The 6673-nt window shown below is 39.5% G+C and overlaps 1 long non-coding RNA gene across 1 annotated transcript; it reads left to right on the forward strand.

Annotated features, from left to right (window-relative positions):
• Positions 1-1335: 1335 nt before the first annotated feature.
• LOC127341474 (uncharacterized) lies at positions 1336-6071 on the forward strand. Its single transcript, XR_007875556.2, has 2 exons — positions 1336-1449; positions 5617-6071. It is a non-coding gene; the product is annotated as an uncharacterized lncRNA (long non-coding RNA).
• The last annotated feature ends 602 nt before the right edge of the window (positions 6072-6673 follow it).

Here is a 6673-nt window from a genome sequence, read left to right on the forward strand (position 1 = left end):
TAGAACATGGGGAGGAGGGCCATCTTGCCGAGTTCCATAGGCCGGCCATGGTGGCTGCCTCACCAGCAGCACCTCTGGCCATCGGCGCACCGACACCACCTCGAACAGCGGAGCAAGGAGGACGAGGATGGCGCGCCACAAGGCCTCTGGTCGATCTGGGTGGGGTGTGGTTTCCCCTCCGCGATAGAGAGATCCAGGTAGCGCCGTTCCATCGGCCTCCTCTTTCTTCTTTTCCTCTCTTGGTTTTTCTGCAGTTACTTCTCTTAATTGTCCTTCGATGTGTTAATTTTTTGCAGATCGTGCCCTGTCTGGGTGTGTTCGCTCCCTCTAGATGGACGCTGAAAGGGTCCTCTTCCTCCGCGCTCCAGCCGGGGTAGACTGCCTGTCTGTGGCTGTGGGAGGCGTGCCAGTTCAGCCAACTCACGTTCTGGTTTGGCTCCTCCGCCGTCGCGCCGGCGGCATGATCTTTGATTGACATCTGGGGTGATACACGATGGGGTGTAGAGACCGCATCAGTCTCTTATTTAGACGCCATGTCCTGGGATGGATGCAGTATTTAGACGCCATGTCCTGGGATGGATGCAGGCAACGCAAGAGGCAACAAAGCTCTATGTCAATCACATCAGCAACATAATTAAGTAAAATATGTCTCTCTCTTTGAAATATTGCACTTCTAATTCATGATGTAAGATTTTCTGATGTTTCAGGATTCAGATTATGCTCATGAAGCACTCAAATTAGAGGAATTAATCTTAATTGCTTTTGAAGTGCTCTAAGTTCTCTCTCTAATTTTTTACATAGCATTGGGGTCGTAAATTATGTCAGTGGTCTTAGTCAGGGAGGTTATGTTCAAAAAAAATTAACCTGTTCTACCAATATGCTGTTAGACTGCATCTTCTATTTGGATGTGTGTGCTCTTTTAAAAAGCTAAGCCAATGCAGGCACCAATTCAGTGCTATCTTGCTCTCGCTGGTGGGACAACAGGCTCGCAAGCTCTCTCAGTTGTGCACAAGAATGCTTTTTCTGCAGGTTTATTCTTCAGGGACATGTCCGATCAGGGAATTTTGAGGTGATTAAAGGCGTCCTCACTGCTATAAGGTGTCATTGACTAAATGTTCTTTTTGATATATTGCCCTTAGGTGTGTCATTTTCTTGCTGCCTATTGCAGAATAAAGAACCTATCATTTGTTTCCCAATTTTATGAAGCTGGATAACGTTTGTACCTATCTCATTAAACATGCCATTGTGTAAAACGTAGTTTTTTAAATCTATGGGTACATTTAGATAATTGTACACCTATTACAATGTAATATCATATCATGGTTTCCATTTTTCACTATATTAGGTGATTGTTGTTTGGAATGGCGAAACCAGAATCATTATTAGTGTTATTCAGCTCGCCAAAGTGCAGGATTCTCGCGCTATTAGCATTACAATTACAATGGACAGGTATGCTCTTATGCCAATTCTACTATTCATCAAATTGTATTATTATTAGGAATATAGAAGCCATAGCATATAGTGTGTATCATCCTGCTAATGGCTTTCTCCTTGCACACGACAGCATTGTCAGTTGTACAATCCCATTATAATTTAGTTCCCGGATAGAACTGAGGAAGTAACACTTGAGTTCAAGCCTACTAGAAATAAATTGAATATTGCAATTATTAGTCTTAGAGCATAGGTATGTATAGAAGTGTACAACGACGTCGCCATATAATTATTCGATCCCTCCATTAATATAATTTTTACCTTTCTAAGAGACAATGGGAAATATTCTGTAGAATTTCTCAACCTCATGATCTACTAACTAGGGAGGTATTCATACAACAATGATACGTACCAAGTCAAAGCTTCGGAGAATTTTTAACATAGCTACAAATTAATTCGTCATTTATATTTTGTTAGTTAGGTATACATTTTAGAAAAGGTGACCTAATGATTCATTCCCCTAATTAGCTCTACAATTTAATAATTTAATGTTGGAGCCATTAAGAAGCCTTGAGAACAATTCAAAGCTTGCATTACATTTTGTCTAGAGATTCAACAGTTAAGTACACAGTTTGTTTGAATCAAAGTATTTCAGTAATTTTGGAGGATTGGAATCCATAGAATATTTCAGATGGGAATAGTTGGGTTTATTGCTCAGATTTCCATAGGATCTCTCACATATTTCACTGGATACTATTTCACTATATTGGAGTTTTTATATTACCCAGAATCAGAAAATTTCTTAGTCATTCATGATCAGATCTAGACTGTGTAAGGGACTCAAGTTCGGTAACCACCCTTAAAGTCAGACTCCAACTTGATTGGTTTATCGAAATATTCAAATAGATCAATTCATTGAATTGTCACCAAATAAAATCTTGTGATTCTTAAAAATCCAACTGGTCTTTTCTCTTAGCCTACAAAATATTTCTTCTTGGATTGTTCTTTATGCTATCATACATATACGTCAAATTGGACCAGTTTTCTTTTGTTGCGTCGGACAGAGAGAAAAAAGTACATGATTTTTCTCCATGTTAACTTGATGTTAGGTACACTATTATCATATGTAGGCTCCTGCAACTTTTTATTTCCGGTAGTCATTGCTATTGCAGTTTCGCATGAAAGTGAAATTCCTATCAAAATATTTGCCTAGGTCCATAGAGTGTATGATTTTTATCCATATTTTGATATTCATACTGGAGCAAAATTCCTTTCGGAGTTTTCCCTTACTTTGTCCGTGTCAACAAACAATTCGAAATACCTCGACTTTTCCAGAACAGGTCCGAGTCAAATAGTAATTATTCGAAGCACTTCTTTTTTCCATTACACTATTTCGGAAACCTAAGGACTCGATCGTATGGATATGGAAAATACAGGATTTCCGATCCTAGCGGGAAAAGGAGGGAAACGGATACCCAATTTAAAGTGAGTAAACAGAATTCCATACTACACACTGTTTTAGTCAAAATAGTTGTCTTTTGTACACTTATGCGGGACTACAGTATAGAGGTAACAAAACATGCACACAGTGAGAGTGATTTCTACTTCATAGACTCTCTCTTTCCTTGTGTAAGCAATAAACTACGCATATTAGATGGAATTCTTTAATTCAGTTGTATGAATTGATGCAGACCTGCACTTTAGTTCTCCCTTAGTAACTTAATTAGGGATAAGGGATACAATGAGATCAATTGTATAACTTAATCTTTTGAAGTGGCATGAAAAAAGCGTATAACCGGTTCTTAATCTAAGTAGTAAGTTTATCGGGGAGGTTTACATCTGTGTCATTTTGGAGTGAATAAATAAATGAGAACCTGCTGTGTATCTTCCTTAAGTGCATGAATTCATAAGATAAGAAATTAACTTACTACTGGTATTTTTGCATCGTTTAATCTGATTTCTTATCTTATGTGATTTGTACGGAAAGAGAGGTCAAACAAATTTATATTGGTTCCTTTTTTCATATTAAGCTCATTTGCAAATTGTTGCAGTATTCACTTGAATTACTTTGTTTCAAATGTTAAATTTATTGCTATAACTGGTAGAAATTATCTTCTTTTTTCTTGCTTCTCTTCTTTGATCCTTGTGTCCAGGCAGACCAGGACTGGTGCTACCTTCTACGGGCATACTGCGAAGTACGATGCTTAAATCTTAATTTTTGTTTCATTTTCATTCTTGGAACCCTTGCTTTTTTGACTGTTGTTCTTTGGAGCATTTTCTATTTTGGTATGGGCCACTCTACGTTCGTGGGGTTCAGTAACTACATCTTATTTGACAAACTATTTAGATAGCACCTCAGACATGTTTTTCAACGAGTCCAAAGTTCTGAGGACGCGCGTTCAGCGCAGTGGCTTGGCTTGGCAGTGGCCAGCCAGCCCGCCTGGGATCGATCCCCGCAGGGGACGATTTTCAGGTGTCTCACCGGGGCTTTGCTCCAGAATAAAATCCCCTCCACACATATGTGCCACAACTACTAGCTCCTAGGGACACTTAAATTATGTGTGCTGTGTGTATAGTTCTAGGGTCTAACTTGTGCACTAGTGGTGTGCGTGTGTGTGGTGTGAGTGTGGTGTTGAGTTAGTGCATAAGTTCAGATACTACAACTGTAACACAGATCGAGGGGTCTAAAAAAAAAAAAAAAAAAAAAAAAAAAAAACGAGTCCAAAGTTCTGATGGTTTCAGGCATATGATTAAAAAAAAAATCTTCAGCAGGAATTAGTGGATACTTTGCACACAAGATATGCTTTAAAATTATATATGATCATTGGGTCATTGGGTCATTGGGTAAGCATTCCTGTTGTTAGCTTTCTGCTAAAGTTGCAATTTGTATGAACTGAATCAAATTTGCACACATTGCCAAAACTGAACCTGAAAGATAGTCATGCATAAAGAGGGTGACTACATAGAGTGTATGTAGAAATGCACCACTGGTGCAAAATAAATACACATTACTGGAACCATTAGTACATTGTAAAAATCAAATGGAGTGGGAAATTTCTAGATGTGACCAGGTCGTGTGCCAATGCTTATTCCTATGTATCTTATATGATGATAGTGGTCCTTGGCTTATAATTTACTGAAACTCCTATGTACCTTATATGATGATAGTGGTCCTTGGCTTATAATTTACTAAAAAACTTTGCTTGTGCACTCATTGCATTTAGTTAGAAAGATTGAGTGTATAAATTGTTCTATAAATCATGAAACAATACCACATTCTTTATTCATACTTTCCAAATTGTACAGAATACAGAAGAAACACAGAGTGAGCCATGTGATCAGAAAACTGATACAAACACATAGAGAGGTCAGCACAGAGAATAAGAGAAACTACCTAATTTCTCAGAGAATAATTTAGACTCAGATTCATTTTTAAGGTTCATATACATATTTCTTGTAGGCATATGTACTATAGATCCTACCAAGTTCACAAAAATATTTGTTTATCCTGAAGTTACACTCATGGTTACAACTTTTCAAAACAACAAGTTCACAGAATTGTGGCTTATTATGAGGTTACAGATTCTATACCAACTGGTTGATTCCGATTAATATCATAGTATTGGTATAGCCTGAAGTTACACTAATAAATATTAAAAGTACCATGATCAGTAGATGTTCAGATAATTTGCTAGCTTGACTATACTGGTGCATATCTCAGCCAAGTGAATCGAAAGTATAAAATGTGTGTGTGTGCTTCCAACTTTAGTCACTCCGCCCTGAAGTTGAGGCCCTTATTCTTGGCTAGATCTGGAAACTAAAGATGGCCTTTCGAAAAAGGCTTTATTCAGTTACATGTAAAGGGAATTTCTAAAGCTATAACACTTACTTGGGCTGGTGCAACTGTTTACGTAATTTGTGATCTTGTTTTACTATATGGACAATATTTCGACCTTTGTTACATCTTTGTGCACCAGATGGTGGCTCTTCATCTTGAAGCTCTATGGTTGTCTGATGAATATTTGTAAGCTGCATCTTCTGTAGATGGGTAGTTAGTAAGACCCAACTATTAACAGTTGTGATTTAAACATTCTTTATATGATCCAGAAGAAGGAAATTTAAATGGGTAGTTAGTATAATTTTAAGACCCAACTGTTAATACGATATTATTCCATTGTTTTGTAGTGTGCATGTTTGGATTAAGATCTGGATCACTTCTCCTGCTTGAAAACTATAGGAGGTTGGTTCGAGCATCAATACATGCCCTTTGATCCCGCTGCTGCCCCTGGGTCAGCGAGTGGCAAGCTTGAGCACGCGGCGTCTGGTCGGCTCTAGGGACCTGTAGCCACAGAGTTTGCTGAAGTCCCGCCCAACAGATGCTCGCGGCCCAGCATTCCCGCCGCGAACTTCCTGTTGATCAGCCGTCCTTCCTAAGTTTTTTTTTGCAACTGGACCGTGCATCATTATGTTTGTTCTCAACCCAGTTAGCCTATTCATGTGATGATCTCCAAGCCCATATCAGCATGACACCAAAGGTTCAGTTTTATACAACTTCAGAGTTGTGGCCATTTTGCTGTGAGCTGTAGCACTTGAGCATTGGTTCTAAGAAGTATTTGTGCAGTAATACGATATTGATTGTATGTAGTTTTCTCCTGTGATGTACCTTATTTTTCTTGAAGCATAGATTGTATGTAATTTTGTTCAGTGATGTACCATCATTTTTCTTAAAGAAACCGTAGGCTCGGTACACACCTTTGAAATTGAATCACAAGATCGACTATTGTTTCAAGTATAGTCTTAAAAATATTACACCAATCACATTGTAAGGTCGGCGCGGCGTGCCGCCGCGCCCATCCATTACTAGTATATTTTGGTTGTGATTGCATCGGCGTGGATACGTCGCACATGGGTCGGATGTCCTCCCACGTCCACCCTAGGCCCGCAAGCCAGTGACTCAGGAAAAAAGTTAGGAAGTTCTCGTTACATTTGGTCAAATTAACCATCTTACCGAAAAAAGGTCTAATCTCACCTAAGGCAGATGTATCTACTCATCGTCGCGCACCCTAGTATGGTTGGGGCTAGTCGCAGTTGTGCGTCCAACTAGCCACCGTCCTCCGCCATGGCGTGGCCGGATGGGCCGGCATCGTCGCACCCCTTGCGCGCCCCCAGAGCTCCACCTTTAGCACCCGACAATGCTGGGCCCTATTCGGGTTCATGAATCCAGCCCTATCATCCTCCCGAC

Source organism: Lolium perenne, chromosome 3 (assembly GCF_019359855.2).
Source record: "Lolium perenne isolate Kyuss_39 chromosome 3, Kyuss_2.0, whole genome shotgun sequence".
NCBI lineage: Eukaryota > Viridiplantae > Streptophyta > Magnoliopsida > Poales > Poaceae > Lolium > Lolium perenne.